Source organism: Panulirus ornatus, chromosome 9 (genome assembly GCF_036320965.1).
Source record: "Panulirus ornatus isolate Po-2019 chromosome 9, ASM3632096v1, whole genome shotgun sequence".
In the NCBI taxonomy this organism is placed as follows: Eukaryota; Metazoa; Arthropoda; class Malacostraca; order Decapoda; family Palinuridae; genus Panulirus; species Panulirus ornatus.
This window is the reverse complement of record NC_092232.1, coordinates 17,560,980-17,584,027: the sequence shown is the minus strand read 5'-3', so window position 1 is coordinate 17,584,027 and position 23,048 is coordinate 17,560,980.

Below are 23,048 nucleotides of genomic sequence, written 5' to 3'. Positions count from 1 at the left end.
TATATATATATATATATATATATATATATATATATATATATATATATAGAGAGAGAGAGAGAGAGAGAGAGAGAGAGAGAGAGAGAACGGATGCTGTGCTACACAACGTTAGTTTAGATAAAAAAAAAGAAAATTAGTTTGAAGTTGTTACAAATATCATATTGGTTGGTTACGTATAAAAATAATGATGTACAATTTGTTTCCAGTAATAAGAATGCCCAATTTGATGTTCGTTTTGTCCAATTATCCAACATTATACATCGTATGTGAAATTCTAAACATTTTGTCGCAGCCAGTTTGTTGATTGCTCGCATATCGTTCCTCTTCAGCTAATTACCCAATTTCAGAAGCGCCACCCAAATGTAATTTCAATACATGTCGAATAGTAGACTATGTTTAATTCTCATCCTGCTTTCCTTACGTACACACACACACACACACACACACACACACATATATATATATATATATATATATATATATATATATATATATATATATATATATATATATATATACACTTCAGGGTATTTTTTGGCTCCAAAAACTTTTTCTTCTAAAATGGAAATATAAAATATTCAAACACTTCTATACTTGAAATAATCATGGAAAATATATCATAATGCTCCCGGTTACTTACACATTCCCAGGAAATATGACGAAAAGGAGCATAAAATATTTTGAAATTTACTTCATTTAAGAGCTCAATTGAATGTCATAAAGATGACTAAACGTTATTTCAAAACCAGATTTGTATTCAGTATGAAAAATACTAATTATAATGAGGTCTTGAAGGAAATCCATTTTTCTGAGAAAAATGCCAAAAATTCAAGGTAATAGTTCAGGGTATTTTTTAGCTCCAAAAATTTTTTCTTTCAAAACTGAAAGATGAGATATTGAAACACTTCTATACTTGAAATAATCATGGAAAATATATAATAATGCTCTCAATTAAAGATACATACTCAGTAAATACGATGCAAAAGACAAGAAAATATTTTAAAATGGACTTCATTTAACAGCTTGAATGAATGTCGTAAAGATGACGAAATGATATTTCAACACCAGATTTGTGTTCAGGATGAAAAATACTTCTAGTAATGAGTCTTTAAAAGAAATTTGTTTTTCTGAGAAAAATGCCAAAAACTGAGGGTAATACTTCAGGGTACATTTTAACTGAAAAAAATTTTAGTTTTAGAATTGAAACATATGATATTGAAAAGCTTCTGTCCTTGAAATGATCATGGAAAATATATCAAAATGCTCTTACTCACTGATACATACCCAGTAAATATGATGCAAAGGATCAGGAAGAATTTAATATGAAATTCATTTCAAAGCTTAACTGAATGTCATTAAGTCCACTAAATGATAGGTTAACATTGGATTTGTATTCAGCATAAATCATACTTTTCATGATGAGGAAAGGAAATTAAAGGAAATTTATTTTTCTAAGAAAAATGTTAAAAATTCAAGGTAATACTTCAGGGTATTTTTTGGCTCCAAAAACTTTTTCTTCCAAAATGGAAATATAATTAGTATTATAATTATAATTAGTATTTTTCATACTGAATACAAATCTGGATTTAAAATGATGTTTAGTCATCTTTATGGCATTCAATTGAGCTCTTAATTGAAGTGAATTTCAAAATATTTTATGCTCCTTTTCGTCATATTTCCTGGGGATGTATCAGTAACCAAGAGCATTATTATATATTTTCCATGATTATTTCATGTATAGAAGTGTTTCAATATCTTATCTTTCAATTTTGAAAGAAAAAGTTTTTGGAGCTAAAAAATACCCTGAACTATTACCTTGATTTTTTGGCATTTTTCTCAGAAAAATGGATTTCCTTCAAAACCTCATTATAATTAGTATTTTTCATACTGAATGCAAATCTGGTTTTAAAATAGCGTTTAGTCATCTTTATGACATTCAATTGAGCTCTTAAATGAACTGAATTTCAAAATAATTTATGCTCCTTTTCATCATATTTCCTTGGGATGTATCAGTAACCGAGAGCATTATGATATATTTTCCATGATTATTTCAAGTATAGAAGTGTTTGAATATTTTATATTTCAATTTTGGAAGAAAAAGTTTTTAGAGCCAAAAACTTTCTCAGAAAAATGGATTTCCTTCAAAACCTCATTATAATTAGTATTTTTCATACTGAATACAAATCTGGATTTAAAATAATGTTTACTCATCTTTATGGCATTCAATTGAGCTTTTAAATGAAGTGAATTTCAAAATATTTTATGCTCCTTTTCGTCATATATCCTGGGGATGTATCAGTAACCAAGAGCATTATTATATATTTTCCATGATTATTTTAAGTATAGAAGTGTATAGAAGTATCCCTGGGGATAGGGGAGAAAGAATACTTCCCACGTATTCCCTGCGTGTCGTAGAAGGCGACTAAAAGGGGAAGGAGCGGGGGGCTGGAAACCCTCCCCTCTCGTTTTTTTTTAATTTTCCAAAAGAAGGAACAGAGAAGGAGGCCAGGTGAGGGTATTCCCTCAGGGGCCCAGTCCTCTGTTCTTAACGCTACCTTGCTAACGCGGGAAATGGCGAATAGTTTGAAAGAAAGAAAAGATATATATATATATATATATATATATATATATATATATATATATATATATATATATAGAGAGAGAGAGAGAGAGAGAGAGAGAGAGAGAGAGAGAGAGAACGGATGCTGTGCTACACAACGTTAGTTTAGATAAAAAAAAAAGAAAATTAGTTTGAAGTTGTTACAAATATCATATTGGTTGGTTACGTATAAAAATAATGATGTACAATTTGTTTCCAGTAATAAGAATGCCCAATTTGATGTTCGTTTTGTCCAATTATCCAACATTATACATCGTATGTGAAATTCTAAACATTTTGTCGCAGCCAGTTTGTTGATTGCTCGCATATCGTTCCTCTTCAGCTAATTACCCAATTTCAGAAGCGCCACCCAAATGTAATTTCAATACATGTCGAATAGTAGACTATGTTTAATTCTCATCCTGCTTTCCTTACGTACACACACACACACACACACACACACACACACACACATATATATATATATATATATATATATATATATATATATATATATATATATATATATATATATACACTTCAGGGTATTTTTTGGCTCCAAAAACTTTTTCTTCTAAAATTGAAATATGAAATATTCAAACACTTCTATACTTGAAATAATCATGGAAAATATATCATAATGCTCCCGGTTACTTACACATTCCCAGGAAATATGACGAAAAGGAGCATAAAATATTTTGAAATTTACTTCATTTAAGAGCTCAATTGAATGTCATAAAGATGACTAAACGTTATTTCAAAACCAGATTTGTATTCAGTATGAAAAATACTAATTATAATGAGGTCTTGAAGGAAATCCATTTTTCTGAGAAAAATGCCAAAAATTCAAGGTAATAGTTCAGGGTATTTTTTAGCTCCAAAAATTTTTTCTTTCAAAACTGAAAGATGAGATATTGAAACACTTCTATACTTGAAATAATCATGGAAAATATATAATAATGCTCTCAATTAAAGATACATACTCAGTAAATACGATGCAAAAGACAAGAAAATATTTTAAAATGGACTTCATTTAACAGCTTGAATGAATGTCGTAAAGATGACGAAATGATATTTCAACACCAGATTTGTGTTCAGGATGAAAAATACTTCTAGTAATGAGTCTTTAAAAGAAATTTGTTTTTCTGAGAAAAATGCCAAAAACTGAGGGTAATACTTCAGGGTACATTTTAACTGAAAAAAATTTTAGTTTTAGAATTGAAACATATGATATTGAAAAGCTTCTGTCCTTGAAATGATCATGGAAAATATATCAAAATGCTCTTACTCACTGATACATACCCAGTAAATATGATGCAAAGGATCAGGAAGAATTTAATATGAAATTCATTTCAAAGCTTAACTGAATGTCATTAAGTCCACTAAATGATAGGTTAACATTGGATTTGTATTCAGCATAAATCATACTTTTCATGATGAGGAAAGGAAATTAAAGGAAATTTATTTTTCTAAGAAAAATGTTAAAAATTCAAGGTAATACTTCAGGGTATTTTTTGGCTCCAAAAACTTTTTCTTCCAAAATGGAAATATAATTAGTATTATAATTATAATTAGTATTTTTCATACTGAATACAAATCTGGATTTAAAATGATGTTTAGTCATCTTTATGGCATTCAATTGAGCTCTTAATTGAAGTGAATTTCAAAATATTTTATGCTCCTTTTCGTCATATTTCCTGGGGATGTATCAGTAACCAAGAGCATTATTATATATTTTCCATGATTATTTCATGTATAGAAGTGTTTCAATATCTTATCTTTCAATTTTGAAAGAAAAAGTTTTTGGAGCTAAAAAATACCCTGAACTATTACCTTGATTTTTTGGCATTTTTCTCAGAAAAATGGATTTCCTTCAAAACCTCATTATAATTAGTATTTTTCATACTGAATGCAAATCTGGTTTTAAAATAGCGTTTAGTCATCTTTATGACATTCAATTGAGCTCTTAAATGAACTGAATTTCAAAATAATTTATGCTCCTTTTCATCATATTTCCTTGGGATGTATCAGTAACCGAGAGCATTATGATATATTTTCCATGATTATTTCAAGTATAGAAGTGTTTGAATATTTTATATTTCAATTTTGGAAGAAAAAGTTTTTAGAGCCAAAAACTTTCTCAGAAAAATGGATTTCCTTCAAAACCTCATTATAATTAGTATTTTTCATACTGAATACAAATCTGGATTTAAAATAATGTTTACTCATCTTTATGGCATTCAATTGAGCTTTTAAATGAAGTGAATTTCAAAATATTTTATGCTCCTTTTCGTCATATATCCTGGGGATGTATCAGTAACCAAGAGCATTATTATATATTTTCCATGATTATTTTAAGTATAGAAGTGTATAGAAGTATCCCTGGGGATAGGGGAGAAAGAATACTTCCCACGTATTCCCTGCGTGTCGTAGAAGGCGACTAAAAGGGGAAGGAGCGGGGGGCTGGAAACCCTCCCCTCTCGTTTTTTTTTAATTTTCCAAAAGAAGGAACAGAGAAGGAGGCCAGGTGAGGGTATTCCCTCAGGGGCCCAGTCCTCTGTTCTTAACGCTACCTTGCTAACGCGGGAAATGGCGAATAGTTTGAAAGAAAGAAAAGATATATATATATATATATATATATATATATATATATATATATATATATATATATATAGAGAGAGAGAGAGAGAGAGAGAGAGAGAGAGAGAGAGAGAACGGATGCTGTGCTACACAACGTTAGTTTAGATAAAAAAAAAGAAAATTAGTTTGAAGTTGTTACAAATATCATATTGGTTGGTTACGTATAAAAATAATGATGTACAATTTGTTTCCAGTAATAAGAATGCCCAATTTGATGTTCGTTTTGTCCAATTATCCAACATTATACATCGTATGTGAAATTCTAAACATTTTGTCGCAGCCAGTTTGTTGATTGCTCGCATATCGTTCCTCTTCAGCTAATTACCCAATTTCAGAAGCGCCACCCAAATGTAATTTCAATACATGTCGAATAGTAGACTATGTTTAATTCTCATCCTGCTTTCCTTACGTACACACACACACACACACACACACACACACATATATATATATATATATATATATATATATATATATATATATATATATATATATATATATATACACTTCAGGGTATTTTTTGGCTCCAAAAACTTTTCTTCTAAAATTGAAATATAAAATATTCAAACACTTCTATACTTGAAATAATCATGGAAAATATATCATAATGCTCCCGGTTACTTACACATTCCCAGGAAATATGACGAAAAGGAGCATAAAATATTTTGAAATTTACTTCATTTAAGAGCTCAATTGAATGTCATAAAGATGACTAAACGTTATTTCAAAACCAGATTTGTATTCAGTATGAAAAATACTAATTATAATGAGGTCTTGAAGGAAATCCATTTTTCTGAGAAAAATGCCAAAAATTCAAGGTAATAGTTCAGGGTATTTTTTAGCTCCAAAAATTTTTTCTTTCAAAACTGAAAGATGAGATATTGAAACACTTCTATACTTGAAATAATCATGGAAAATATATAATAATGCTCTCAATTAAAGATACATACTCAGTAAATACGATGCAAAAGACAAGAAAATATTTTAAAATGGACTTCATTTAACAGCTTGAATGAATGTCGTAAAGATGACGAAATGATATTTCAACACCAGATTTGTGTTCAGGATGAAAAATACTTCTAGTAATGAGTCTTTAAAAGAAATTTGTTTTTCTGAGAAAAATGCCAAAAACTGAGGGTAATACTTCAGGGTACATTTTAACTGAAAAAAATTTTAGTTTTAGAATTGAAACATATGATATTGAAAAGCTTCTGTCCTTGAAATGATCATGGAAAATATATCAAAATGCTCTTACTCACTGATACATACCCAGTAAATATGATGCAAAGGATCAGGAAGAATTTAATATGAAATTCATTTCAAAGCTTAACTGAATGTCATTAAGTCCACTAAATGATAGGTTAACATTGGATTTGTATTCAGCATAAATCATACTTTTCATGATGAGGAAAGGAAATTAAAGGAAATTTATTTTTCTAAGAAAAATGTTAAAAATTCAAGGTAATACTTCAGGGTATTTTTTGGCTCCAAAAACTTTTTCTTCCAAAATGGAAATATAATTAGTATTATAATTATAATTAGTATTTTTCATACTGAATACAAATCTGGATTTAAAATGATGTTTAGTCATCTTTATGGCATTCAATTGAGCTCTTAATTGAAGTGAATTTCAAAATATTTTATGCTCCTTTTCGTCATATTTCCTGGGGATGTATCAGTAACCAAGAGCATTATTATATATTTTCCATGATTATTTCATGTATAGAAGTGTTTCAATATCTTATCTTTCAATTTTGAAAGAAAAAGTTTTTGGAGCTAAAAAATACCCTGAACTATTACCTTGATTTTTTGGCATTTTTCTCAGAAAAATGGATTTCCTTCAAAACCTCATTATAATTAGTATTTTTCATACTGAATGCAAATCTGGTTTTAAAATAGCGTTTAGTCATCTTTATGACATTCAATTGAGCTCTTAAATGAACTGAATTTCAAAATAATTTATGCTCCTTTTCATCATATTTCCTTGGGATGTATCAGTAACCGAGAGCATTATGATATATTTTCCATGATTATTTCAAGTATAGAAGTGTTTGAATATTTTATATTTCAATTTTGGAAGAAAAAGTTTTTAGAGCCAAAAACTTTCTCAGAAAAATGGATTTCCTTCAAAACCTCATTATAATTAGTATTTTTCATACTGAATACAAATCTGGATTTAAAATAATGTTTACTCATCTTTATGGCATTCAATTGAGCTTTTAAATGAAGTGAATTTCAAAATATTTTATGCTCCTTTTCGTCATATATCCTGGGGATGTATCAGTAACCAAGAGCATTATTATATATTTTCCATGATTATTTTAAGTATAGAAGTGTATAGAAGTATCCCTGGGGATAGGGGAGAAAGAATACTTCCCACGTATTCCCTGCGTGTCGTAGAAGGCGACTAAAAGGGGAAGGAGCGGGGGGCTGGAAACCCTCCTCTCTCGTTTTTTTTAATTTTCCAAAAGAAGGAACAGAGAAGGAGGCCAGGTGAGGGTATTCCCTCAGGGGCCCAGTCCTCTGTTCTTAACGCTACCTTGCTAACGCGGGAAATGGCGAATAGTTTGAAAGAAAGAAAAGATTATATATATATATATATATATATATATATATATATATATATATATATATATATATATATATATAGACAGAGAGAGAGAGAGAGAGAGAGAGAGAGAGAGAGAGAGAGAGAGAACGGATGCTGTGCTACACAACGTTAGTTTAGATAAAAATAAAAGAAAATTAGTTTGAAGTTGTTACAAATATCATATTGGTTGGTTACGTATAAAAATAATGATGTACAATTTGTTTCCAGTAATAAGAATGCCCAATTTGATGTTCGTTTTGTCCAATTATCCAACATTATACATCGTATGTGAAATTCTAAACATTTTGTCGCAGCCAGTTTGTTGATTGCTCGCATATCGTTCCTCTTCAGCTAATTACCCAATTTCAGAAGCGCCACCCAAATGTAATTTCAATACATGTCGAATAGTAGACTATGTTTAATTCTCATCCTGCTTTCCTTACGTACACACACACACACACAAACACACACACATATATATATATATATATATATATATATATATATATATATATATATATATATATATATATATATATATATTTATATATATATATATATATATATATATATATATATATATATATATATATATATATATATACACTTCAGGGTATTTTTTGGCTCCAAAAACTTTTTCTTCTAAAATTGAAATATAAAATATTCAAACACTTCTATACTTGAAATAATCATGGAAAATATATCATAATGCTCCCGGTTACTTACACATTCCCAGGAAATATGACGAAAAGGAGCATAAAATATTTTGAAATTTACTTCATTTAAGAGCTCAATTGAATGTCATAAAGATGACTAAACGTTATTTCAAAACCAGATTTGTATTCAGTATGAAAAATACTAATTATAATGAGGTCTTGAAGGAAATCCATTTTTCTGAGAAAAATGCCAAAAATTCAAGGTAATAGTTCAGGGTATTTTTTAGCTCCAAAAATTTTTTCTTTCAAAACTGAAAGATGAGATATTGAAACACTTCTATACTTGAAATAATCATGGAAAATATATAATAATGCTCTCAATTAAAGATACATACTCAGTAAATACGATGCAAAAGACAAGAAAATATTTTAAAATGGACTTCATTTAACAGCTTGAATGAATGTCGTAAAGATGACGAAATGATATTTCAACACCAGATTTGTGTTCAGGATGAAAAATACTTCTAGTAATGAGTCTTTAAAAGAAATTTGTTTTTCTGAGAAAAATGCCAAAAACTGAGGGTAATACTTCAGGGTACATTTTAACTGAAAAAAATTTTAGTTTTAGAATTGAAACATATGATATTGAAAAGCTTCTGTCCTTGAAATGATCATGGAAAATATATCAAAATGCTCTTACTCACTGATACATACCCAGTAAATATGATGCAAAGGATCAGGAAGAATTTAATATGAAATTCATTTCAAAGCTTAACTGAATGTCATTAAGTCCACTAAATGATAGGTTAACATTGGATTTGTATTCAGCATAAATCATACTTTTCATGATGAGGAAAGGAAATTAAAGGAAATTTATTTTTCTAAGAAAAATGTTAAAAATTCAAGGTAATACTTCAGGGTATTTTTTGGCTCCAAAAACTTTTTCTTCCAAAATGGAAATATAATTAGTATTATAATTATAATTAGTATTTTTCATACTGAATACAAATCTGGATTTAAAATGATGTTTAGTCATCTTTATGGCATTCAATTGAGCTCTTAATTGAAGTGAATTTCAAAATATTTTATGCTCCTTTTCGTCATATTTCCTGGGGATGTATCAGTAACCAAGAGCATTATTATATATTTTCCATGATTATTTCATGTATAGAAGTGTTTCAATATCTTATCTTTCAATTTTGAAAGAAAAAGTTTTTGGAGCTAAAAAATACCCTGAACTATTACCTTGATTTTTTGGCATTTTTCTCAGAAAAATGGATTTCCTTCAAAACCTCATTATAATTAGTATTTTTCATACTGAATGCAAATCTGGTTTTAAAATAGCGTTTAGTCATCTTTATGACATTCAATTGAGCTCTTAAATGAACTGAATTTCAAAATAATTTATGCTCCTTTTCATCATATTTCCTTGGGATGTATCAGTAACCGAGAGCATTATGATATATTTTCCATGATTATTTCAAGTATAGAAGTGTTTGAATATTTTATATTTCAATTTTGGAAGAAAAAGTTTTTAGAGCCAAAAACTTTCTCAGAAAAATGGATTTCCTTCAAAACCTCATTATAATTAGTATTTTTCATACTGAATACAAATCTGGATTTAAAATAATGTTTACTCATCTTTATGGCATTCAATTGAGCTTTTAAATGAAGTGAATTTCAAAATATTTTATGCTCCTTTTCGTCATATATCCTGGGGATGTATCAGTAACCAAGAGCATTATTATATATTTTCCATGATTATTTTAAGTATAGAAGTGTATAGAAGTATCCCTGGGGATAGGGGAGAAAGAATACTTCCCACGTATTCCCTGCGTGTCGTAGAAGGCGACTAAAAGGGGAAGGAGCGGGGGGCTGGAAACCCTCCCCTCTCGTTTTTTTTTTAATTTTCCAAAAGAAGGAACAGAGAAGGAGGCCAGGTGAGGGTATTCCCTCAGGGGCCCAGTCCTCTGTTCTTAACGCTACCTTGCTAACGCGGGAAATGGCGAATAGTATGAAAGAAAAATATATATATATATATATATATATATATATATATATATATATATATATATATATATATATATATATATATATATCTAGTATTTCAATTTCTCTCTTTTTCGTATCACCTCATCCAATAGAAACCCCATTCCTCCCTCCTTCCCTAGATCTCTCCCTCCCGTCTTTGTATGAAAATATCAAGAAAAAATAAAATATCCATTAATGACAACAGAAAACGGGACCTAATCCTTTTAATCTTACTCGTAAACAGGAATCATTTCAGTTGATGGTGATATCAATCAAGAAGTGTCTAAATGTCTTTTATGGCAGACAGGAGCCATTCCATTTGATAAGGACGTGGAACAGGGAAAAGGGGGTACGTTCCTGTTGAAGATAAGAACAAACGTGACCCATTTTTGATAATCGTAACAGACAAGGTTGGGAGTTCCTGATAACAGTTACAGACAAAAAAAAAAGAGAAAAAAAACGCTCCTAGTACCCGTTGCTGATACTGGGCAACGGTTTCCAGGGATGAGGGAAAAACAGATCGCCCATTGTAAAGAACTTTGATCACTCTATTATAATGCGACACAAGAGTTGTCAGGAAATGTTGACATGGGAGACGAAGTCAAAAAGTTTCTCTTGTCATAGTTTCTTTTTTTCTTTAATAAACGTTTTCACAAAGAATCTCTCTCTCTCTCTCTCTCTCTCTCTCTCTCTCTCTCTCTCTCTCTCTCTCTCTCTCTCTCGTGTGTGTGTGTGAAAGTGATGACTGCTCTTAAGATTTTCCTCTATTGGCCAACAAAAAATCTATCTCTAATTGGACTAGAGTACAGAACATATGAATTATCCTCGTGTAGGTTGGGGGCAGAATCTATCGCCTCTACCACCATAATGTTAAAGCACTGTGATGACAACTTGGATAAGTCTTGATAAAAGACCAGGTGTAGTGTGTCAACCAAGTTTTGGTTCTTCGTACAGATTACATCCTCGAAAGTTGGGGAAGTTGGCGGTGATAATATCTGGAATGAGAACAGAACATTGTGTTCTTTTTCCTATAACGTTATGATTTAATTTCGTGAATTCCAGTATATTTGCAAAGTGAGGAAAACTTCAATGATCCTGGAGTGACTTTATCAGTAATTTATGGTAAGTCAGTAAGTTGATATGATTTTAAGAATAATCATTTTTTTCCCTCCGTACCAAATATCCAAAGTGTCTCAGCGAATGGTAGAAAAACGATCCCCAAGTCAGATTTTATAATATAGTGAGACAAATACTATATATGAAGAGTCTCTTCTATAATGAGGCCAAGATTGTCTTTATCTCTCCTGCCGTTGTCGAACCGACTTCAGCAACGAAATTTATAGGAGAGATATGGTTTTGGGACCAAGTTCCACGGACGTCTATATCAGCAGCCTGAGGTCAGCCAGCAAGGATATGAAGGTCAGGTTTATCTTATGTATCCAGTTGAAATTTTGGAAACGTCATTTGACGGACGGACACACACTTACTTCACTGAGTAATGTTTCATATTCACCGATGATTGCTACCCTCTAGACGCCTAGTGCAACCTCATCATCCAGTTTTATCCGACCTTCGATAACGATCTCCATCTCATCGAAACGGCTTCCATCACCATCTCCTTAATGGCTCCTGGATGACCATGTCCCCCCCCTCGCCTCCTGAAGGACGATCGCCACCTCTTCCTCACAACTAAACGTTGCCGTAGCATTGGAGACCATTGCTCCTTACGCCATTTACTGTGACAGTCTCTTCGACGTAGCTTCGGTGGCTTTCCTCTTTCTTCTCTTTCTCTGTGATGATGCCACTCTTCCACAGCATTTTTTTTTCCTTCGTTGTTTCCGTATTGATTTGTATCGACGTCGGTGGCGCTTTTCTCGACAGGATTAGTCATTCCTCAGCAGCTGCTGCCGCCCCTCGACTTTCTCTGCCACCTCCTTGACGACTACCGTGTCCTCACCTCAATGACCCGTGCCCCACTTCAGCGGCCTTTGCCGCGACTTCGATCGTTGCTTGCACTCTGCCGCATAACCTGCATGAGGCAGAAGAACCCTCGATCTATATAGGTGCTGCCGCTATGCCTGCTGTCACTGGCGCCGATGTTTGGAAATCGTGTCAGAAAGTGTTTACACCCCCCAGTGGGTTAATGGACAATCCCACATACCAACCTCCCGCCAGTGAACTTTTGCGGAGAGGGAAGTAAACAAGGGTCCTTCTGCTCTGCGAACTGACGCGCCACACCAGCTTGGGTTATCCCTTGCACGAGCGTTATTTCTGGAGTTATGAGAGCCAGTTAGGTCACTGCTCTCAATGCAGCCTCTGTCTCTCGATGTAGGGAAGCACCAGAAATACACACACACACACGCACTCATCTTTCCTCAGTTTACACGCACGTGCGGTGGTAAATGATCTACAATCAAGTAATGGTGTCTGAATGCAGAGGCAAGCTTGCCTAGGGACAAGAGCTAAACAAACAGATAAACGACTGACGAATGAGTGAAAGAAATTTCTATCATTATAGGAGTGCGGCGGTGAAATCATCACGAAAAATACAATACCGAATTTGGAAATGAAGCTCAAGATACTTTATGAGACGGATTAGAACACAGTTAAACCTCTGAGGTAGCACGCAGAGCGGGCGGAGGCTGCTGACATCGTCGCACACTTCATCAGTATCTTGCAAGATTTATTACTGCGGTTTTTAGTTCCCCTGGTCCAGTACTAAGCTCCCTCGTCGACAACGGCGTCTCGGTTTGCTGAATATCTCGCTGAAAGTCTTTATGTCAACGGACATAATTTTTTTCCCCCCCCCCTTCTCCTGCGGCTGCTGAAGTTGAATGACCATCATTGCTTAACATCAGGATGATCTTCTCGGATTTATTCGTCCAGCAGATCCTGGTTCTTCAAGGGAGGGATGGGCGCGTCTCCAGATTTTTATGTGGCTCAGTAAATACCAAGGAAACTATCTTCGTTAGTGCCATGCTGCTTTTATGATGCAGTTCCAGAGAATAACCTGATTTATGTACATTTTAGTACAAAGTGATATATATATATATATATATATATATATATATATATATATATATATATATATATATATATATATAATACTTAATCGCCGTCTCCCACGTTAGGGGATAAATAATTCTACTCCCAAATTCCCTGTGTGTCGTAGCAGGTGACTAAAGGGGACGGGAGCGGTGGCGTCGGAGGTAGGAAGAACCCCTTCTTTCTTCGCATTTCAATTTCTAAAAGATGTAACAGAAGGAGGAGCCAAGCGGTGAGTGCTAATCCTCTAAGATTTAACCAAGATGAGAAGAGAGATTGGTAGTATGTTTGAGGAAATGAAGCTCAAGGATAAAGAGGAAGAATAGTCTGGAGATATCGTAGGAGTAAAGTCAGGGATTGGTGCTAGGGCAAGAACTAAGAAAATGGTAGCACTGCTGCTAAAACAGGAGTTGTGGGAGTATGTGAAAGAGTCTTATGGAATTGTATGCTGAAAAAGAGCTGGTGTTTTAGAATATCTGTTTTAAAAAAAAAAAAAAAAGAGGGACATAAACAGGTATACGTATGTAAGATGGTAAGTGAGCATTATTCGAATTTGTAACAACTGATAGACGTCAAAAAAGAGGCTTTTGGATGTGGAGGTGCTGAGAGGAACAGCTGGAGGAATGTCCGATCTTTACCTTCTGGAGGCTAGGATGAAGATTTGTGGAGGTTTTCGGGAAAGAAGAAACGTTATGGGTAAGAAGAGAGTGGTGATAGTAAACGAGATTGGATAGGAGAATTTTATGAAGAAATATAAGTAGTAGAAAGAGAGGAAGCGAAGCATGGGGAGTGGGCTAGGAATGGGAGGTATCTTGGGAAGCAGTGTTGGCATGTGTGGAGGTGGGCAGCTTAGGCAGTGTACTGGGTAATGAGTGATGGGATGACAAATTAAAATCTTTACTGAAGCAGAGAAGAGAGGTATGTGGTTGGGACTCTCAGGGAAGGAATACAAATGACTGTGAGATGTACAAGAGAAATCGCTAGGACGTCAAGAGGAAGGTGCAGGGAATGATAAAGAGGACAAATGGGAGTTGGGGTGAACGAATATCGGTAAAGTTCAGGGAAAATACGATGTTTTGGAAAGAGGTTGTGTGCGAAACATAAGAGAACAATTGGGAACATCAGTGAAGGGTGCTTATGGGGAAGTGGTAACTCGTAGTGATGAAGTGAGATGAAATGTGTATTTTGAAGGACCGTTGAATGTGTTTGATGATAGAGTGGCAGATGTAAGATTTTCGGGATGTGGTTGTATACGAAGTGAGTTTCACTGGGAGTGGTTCGGTGAAGAGAGAAAAAGCGATTAAAACTTTACTTAAGATGAATTGTAAAAAGGCTTCTGGAGTGGATAGCAAAGCAGTTGAATCTTTGAAGAAAGAGGGTGACTGCATTGTTGACTGGTTAGTTAAGATTGTCAGTGTATGATATGAATCATGCCAAAGTGTCTGAGAATTGGCGGAATGTTTGTATAATGCCAGTGTATAAAGGCAAGTCGGACAAAGGTGAGTGTTCGAACTGCAGAGGTATAAGATTGTTGAGTGTACCTGGTAAGTTGTATATGAAAATAGTGATTCTGAGGTTGAAGGCATGTACAAAGCATTGGATTCGGGAGTAACAGTGTAGTTTGAAAAGTGATAGAGGATGTGTGGTTCAGGTGTTTGCTTGAAGTTGTGTGAAGGGTACTTGGAGAAACGTGTAGCATATATGGATCTTAAAAGAAAGACATGTGAAAGGTTGATAGAAATGCTTTGTAGAGTTAATGTATTGTACGAAATTGAAACTGCTAGAAGCAGAGAAGTTTTTACTAAGAGTGTAATGCATGTGAACATAAAAAGAGAGGAGATTGAGTGGTTCCAAGTGAATGTTGGTCTACGGCAGGGGTGTGTGATGTCACCATGGCTGTTTAGTTTGTTTGTGGATCGGGTGATGAGGGACGTAAACGCAAGACTCTTGGATGGAGGGGCGAGTATGCAGTCATTAGGGTATGAAGGCACCTGGGAAATGAATTAGTTTTTTGTTTGCTAACGACACAGCACTGGTGATAGATTTGAGTAAGAAACTGCAGAAGTTGATGACCGAGTTTGAAGCAGAACAAAAGTATGAAGGAAAAGAGTTTACATACACATTCTCGTCTCCCACACCCGATTGCCGACCCCTGCGTCATCGAGATAGCGCCAGGAAAGAGACGAAGAAAAGCCACATCAGCTCGCACTCTTTCACCAGCTGTTCACACACATACACACACACACACACGCACACACACATATATATATATATATATATATATATATATATACATACAGAGAGAGAGAGAGAGAGAGAGAGAGAGAGAGAGAGAGAGAGAGAGAGAGAGAGAAGGATGAATGGAATAAGAATTAAAATCTTCCACAAGATTTCCAAGTCTATGATAATTTCTGCACTTGGGAGTAATAGATCTCTCGCTTGCCAGTGAATGCACTGCACTGTGAGAGGCTGACCCGCTTGCCGTCTTCATAACGGGGCGAGAGAGATGGTGGGTGGTGTGTGTCTGTCAGTATCATTCGGTGATGAACGTTCAACGTTCATCCATAGAATACTTGTGGCTGAATGTGTATGAAAAATTGGTAGATTGGTATGGAGGATGATTAAAACATTGTGGTAGACTGAGCGTAAAAAATATAAACTAGATTAGGATACTTCACTTTATTTTAAACGTGATCGCTAATTTTAGCAGAACATGCTGTCGGGTAGGAGGAGGATAGCAAGTCTCTCTTTCTCATGGCGCTGAACGTCCCTGACCTTTGCTAATCCGAGAAGGTTTGGGGTTGGACTCTGGGAACACCAGGTCTGCAATATTCTCTTCCGAGAGAATGAACGGCCCGTTGCAAGACGGGGGGGGGGGGGACCCTTGTTAGGCGAGAGCCTGACAAATGTAATATCCTCATTACTACAGAAGGTCCCTTAATTCATGCACTTTGCCCACACCTTGTATGATATAGTTTAGGGGTTGATACCGATGTGAAAGTGATCTATAACAAGGAAGACTTTAGAAACAAGGTCGTTCGTTCTGAGCCTCGGGAGCAAGCAGTGTTTTGTACGAATCAACGCGACAGCGAAGATACTCTGCAGAACATTATGGTATACAGCGCAAGCATCAAGTGTCAGCCTGGGGGAGATGTATGATACATAACGACTGCAAGACGTTCACTGTTGATGATATTTTTTTTTCTGCATCTGACGCCAAGCAGGCAAGGAGGCAGGCATGCTTCCACAGCTCACACCCACCACACACACACACACACACACACACACACACACACACACACCACATACACAGTGGTACTCTGTGAGGTGGGTCAACACATCTCAGATGCTCTAAATGCGTCGTTTCCTGCAGTTTTCTAAACAAGGTCATTAGATGAAACGGCGAAACACAACATAACTCAGCATGACGTAACATTGACTTGCCCTCATCCCCATCTAAGGCACGGGAGGGCAGACGTTGTCACACGTGTGCGTGCCAGCATCTTCGTCTCGTAGGTGGAGGCTGGGTAAGGAGGCAAGGAGGAGGAGAAGGGAGGAGAGTCGGGGCCGGGGGTAGGATGAAGGATGTGCACGGTCGGAGGAGATCGGCAAAGGATTTGAGAGAGAGGGAAATATATTACGGCCGGAGGAGAGGCACCGCGTCGTACCCAACATCCGGCAGCGGTGCCTCAGGCCGGCTGATGCTAGACGATGCTCATCAGTTTTATCCGGGTAAGTCGGGGGATGATGCTGACGCCCGCCCGCGAGTCATTAAAGGGATCACCTCCAGCCAATGGGAGGACTTGGGGAAGGTCGTGTCTAGTCGGCGGGAATGCAAGGGAATATCCAAGTGCATTGTATCCATGACTGGTATTTGATACGACGGATGATTCGAAGGAGAGGGTCGAGACTCTATCTCTCTCTCTCTCTCTCTCTCTCTCTCTCTCTCTCTCTCTCTCTCTCTGATCGAAGGAGAGGGTCGAGACTGTCTCTCTCTCTCTCTGATCGAAGGAGAGGGTCGAGACTGTCTCTCTCTTTCTGATCGAAGGAGAAGGTCGAGACTGTGTCTCTCTCTCTGATCGAAGGAGAGGGGTCGAGACTGTGTCTCTCTGTCTTCTAAGTAGCATCGAAGCTCACCTTCGTTCCCTTGTACGAGTAGGTACGTAAGACAAGTGGCAAAAGAGGCGACCACATGGAACTCGCTCGATGTTATATTACCAGCAGAGAGGAACGCGTTCAGTTGCCTGACGGGGCGAGACGGGTGGCAGCTGAGTGAGCTCCTGGAGGAGTATTGTGTCCGGGTTGAGAGGTCGGTGCTGCGTCAGGAGATTATGACTGGGTGTATTCCTCCTTGAGGTGTGGGTGTTACCGCCCTCCAAAGGACGCCTCATGTAGCAGCGTCTTGGACGAGAGACTTTCATCCCGGTAAATCTACTGGTGGCCCCGGCGCAGCAGCAACTCATAAAACTCGAGAGATATTCACGGCTCTTTTATATCCCTCGCGTCTGTTTAACTCTCACTGCAGCTGCCTCTCGTATATTGCACAGTTCTAATATCAACTGGAAATAATGCACAGTTTATCTTGCTCCAGTCAGCTACATATGAGAATTTATGTGGACGAGGAAATATACCATTGAAATTTTGTCCGAGTTTAACAGATTTGCGTTTTCAGTTTTCCGGTGTGGAGTCCACGGGCAAGAGCCACATTCCGTGTACAGTTTTGTAAACAGTCTTGTATCATGTGGGATGAACAGGGACACATTGAAGGTAGGGGAGTGAGAGGGCAGAGGAGGAACCTCTTACTCATTCGTCCGATGACTCCTGTCTTTCCCTACAACACAAATATGTTTGAATATCTTGGAAAATGTCGGGGAAAAATAAAATTTTAAATTTACAAACGACGTCACTGCCTAGTGGCAAGGGCTTAGGCCGTTTAGTTATTTGTACTGACTGATTCACTGAAGGATTCCACCAACACTTTGGGCAAAAGGACACTTACTGACATACTCAACTTGGATGAATCTACTCTGGATGCTGTGGTGTTCATGTTGTTTCACGGTTACGCAGTTGTCTTCACTCTGGTCTGTGCAGAAGGACCATAGAATGTAACACCGTTGTCTTCACACTGGTCTCTGTAGTAGGACCATAGAAGGTAATGCTATGCTATGATCTTCCCACCGGTCTTTATGGCAGGATTATAAAGGGTCGTCCAGGAGACTTCCTAATGGTCTTTGCATTAGGAAGAAACAGGTTCATCCTGTTGTCATGCATTGGTTCTATTACACGAGGATCATGGATCATGCAAGGACCATCCAGTGCACTTTACGTGGGTCTTGGTAGCAGCGCATCCACTGGTCTTAACACACGTCTCTGCAGCTTAACACATGCAGGAACCGGCCAAAAGAGTACGACATAAGGGAACTATGTGTCTCCAGATCTTCAAGACATGTGTGGTTCACGGGTCCTTATCCTGGTACGTTCATTTCACCTTACCCATCTCGAGTTTCACAGTATTCGGGTGGATGGTTGATCTCGAGTTACTGGGAGATTCTATATTTGCTAAGCTTCTTTTAACTGAAAAGGGAGAAAATGTCGTAATTCTGTGTGGGTGAGATCCGGATGGTGCCGTAACCAGGCCACTCGAAGATATTGTGACGTACTGAAAGCCCGTTGGGTCACCCGTAGTGGTAGACTTGAGTACGATAATTCACCTGCTTGAGTACGATGGATCAGTCTTCTTAAGTGCTATGGTGTACGGTGCATCATCATGTTGAGAGGATGTTCTCAAACACATCATCCCCTAAATATAAATAGTTTTTCTTACTGTTTTCAGTTTCGTTCTTCTTCGTGTTCACAGTTCGTTCTTCTTCGTGTTCTGAGATTTTTATGAATTTGATATCCAATCACACTGTCTTGAGTTCGAGTTATGGAGAGGACAGACGGCTTACAGTCATCCCAGATCTTCTCTTTAGTTGGTTGATAAATGTGCTCCTAACGTGAGCTAGTGTATATATATATATATATATATATATATATATATATATATATATATATATATATATTTTTTTTTTTTTTTTTTTTTATACTTTGTCGCTGTCTCCCGCGTTTGCGAGGTAGCGCAAGGAAACAGACGAAAGAAATGGCCCAACCCCCCCCCCCCCCCCCCCCCCCGATACACATGTACATACACACGTCCACACACGCAAATATACATACCTACACAGCTTTCCATGGTTTACCCCAGACGCTTCACATGCCTTGATTCAATCCACTGACAGCACGTCAACCCCTGTATACCACATCGCTCCAATTCACTCTATTCCTTGCCCTCCTTTCACCCTCCTGCATGTTCAGGCCCCGATCACACAAAATCTTTTTCACTCCATCTTTCCACCTCCAATTTGGTCTCCCTCTTCTCCTCGTTCCCTCCACCTCCGACACATATATCCTCTTGGTCAATCTTTCCTCACTCATTCTCTCCATGTGCCCAAACCATTTCAAAACACCCTCTTCTGCTCTCTCAACCACGCTCTTTTTATTTCCACACATCTCTCTTACCCTTACGTTACTTACTCGATCAAACCACCTCACACCACACATTGTCCTCAAACATCTCATTTCCAGCACATCCATCCTCCTGCGCACAACTCTATCCATAGCCCACGCCTCGCAACCATACAACATTGTTGGAACCACTATTCCTTCAAACATACCCATTTTTGCTTTCCGAGATAATGTTCTCGACTTCCACACATTTTTCAAGGCTCCCAAAATTTTCGCCCCCTCCCCCACCCTATGATCCACTTCCGCTTCCATGGTTCCATCCGCTGACAGATCCACTCCCAGATATCTAAAACACTTCACTTCCTCCAGTTTTTCTCCATTCAAACTCACCTCCCAATTGACTTGACCCTCAACCCTACTGTACCTAATAACCTTGCTCTTATTCACATTTACTCTTAACTTTCTTCTTCCACACACTTTACCAAACTCAGTCACCAGCTTCTGCAGTTTCTCACATGAATCAGCCACCAGCGCTGTATCATCAGCGAACAACAACTGACTCACTTCCCAAGCTCTCTCATCCCCAACAGACTTCATATATATATATATATATATATATATATATATATATATATATATATATATATATATATATATATATATATAATGTGTGTGTGTGTGGACCAGTGGCAAGGCGAGAGGCCAAAACTTTGTGCGGTCAATCTCTCGAGTTCGGGTTATGGATTTATGTTGGTCTACGGAATAGAGAAGTTTAGGAAGACTGCTTGGCATTGTGCGGAAACCCAACTAGGTAAAACTTTGGAAGATGAATCGTAACTTTATTTCATATATAAAGTTATATATATATATATATATATATATTTTTTTTTTTTTTTTTTTTATACTTTGTCGCTGTCTCCCGCGTTTGCGAGGTAGCGCAAGGAAACAGACGAAAGAAATGGCCCAACCCCCCCCCCCATACACATGTACATACACACGTCCACACACGCAAATATACATACCTACACAGCTTTCCATGGTTTACCCCAGACGCTTCACATGCCTTGATTCAATCCACTGACAGCACGTCAACCCCTGTATACCACATGACTCCAATTCACTCTATTCCTTGCCCTCCTTTCACCCTCCTGCATGTTCAGGCCCCGATCACACAAAATCTTTTTCACTCCATCTTTCCACCTCCAATTTGGTCTCCCTCTTCTCCTCGTTCCCTCCACCTCCGACACATATATCCTCTTGGTCAATCTCTCCTCACTCATTCTCTCCATGTGCCCAAACCATTTCAAAACACCCTCTTCTGCTCTCTCAACCACGCTCTTTTTATTTCCACACATCTCTCTTACCCTTACGTTACTTACTCGATCAAACCACCTCACACCACACATTGTCCTCAAACATCTCATTTCCAGCACATCCATCCTCCTGCGCACATCTCTATCCATAGCCCACGCCTCGCAACCATACAACATTGTTGGAACCACTATTCCCTCAAACATACCCATTTTCGCTTTCCGAGATAATGTTCTCGACTTCCACACATTTTTCAAGGCTCCCAAAATTTTCGCCCCCTCCCCCACCCTATGATCCACTTCCGCTTCCATGGTTCCATCCGCTGACAGATCCACTCCCAGATATCTAAAACACTTCACTTCCTCCAGTTTTTCTCCATTCAAACTCACCTCCCAATTGACTTGACCCTCACCCCTACTGTACCTAATAACCTTGCTCTTATTCACATTTACTCTCAACTTTCTTCTTCCACACACTTTACCAAACTCAGTCACCAGCTTCTGCAGTTTCTCACATGAATCAGCCACCAGCGCTGTATCATCAGCGAACAACAACTGACTCACTTCCCAAGCTCTCTCATCCCCAACAGACTTCATACTTGCCCCTCTTTCCAGGACTCTTGCATTTACCTCCCTTACAACCCCATCCATAAACAAATTAAACAACCATGGAGACATCACACACCCCTGCCGCAAACCTACATTCACTGAGAACCAATCACTTTCCTCTCTTCCTACACGTACACATGCCTTACATCCTCGATAAAAACTTTTCACTGCTTCTAACAACTTGCCTCCCACACCATATATTCTTAATACCTTCCACAGAGCATCTCTATCAACTCTATCATATGCCTTCTCCAGATCCATAAATGCTACATACAAATCCATTTGCTTTTCTAAGTATTTCTCACATACATTCTTCAAAGCAAACACCTGATCCACACATCCTCTACCACTTCTGAAACCGCACTGCTCTTCCCCAATCTGATGCTCTGTACATGCCTTCACCCTCTCGATCAATACCCTCCCATATAATTTACCAGGAATACTCAACAAACTTATACCTCTGTAATTTGAGCACTCACTCTTATCACTTATATATATATATATATATATATATATTTATATATATCATCAGAAATTGTACTTTTCCGATGAAAAATACAATTTTCTCTTAAGATCAATTTTCAGCACCTCTTGCTTGGTACCATCCACTACATACGAATTTCCATCATCTTCGTAAACCACAGTTCCGTCAGATTTCAACGTAGTTACCTTGGGTCGCCGAAATCGCCTTTGTCTCCTTTTCATTTTCCTTTGATATTCTCCTGACCCCGTTTTCCATCCTACGTGTGTCGTCTCCCACATAAAACGCCACGTCCGTCTCCACTGTGGAAGATAATCTTCCCACATAGAGCATGTCGTATCCCCGATCTTCCTCAGTCTTCAGTAAAACACATTCTAAACCTCTAACTTCATCTTACCAGTGACTTGGCTTTCGCTTTTGTCCTTCTGTCACCCCCAATTCGTCGACACTCTGTCTTCTCTCACCTTATTCTACCGCTACTCTATAACGTACTGATGAAGTGTTTATGTCTGTGGCGCCTCGCTAGCACACGAAGCCAGGCGCACACACACACACACACACCCACACAGAGCTCAGTGTTTAT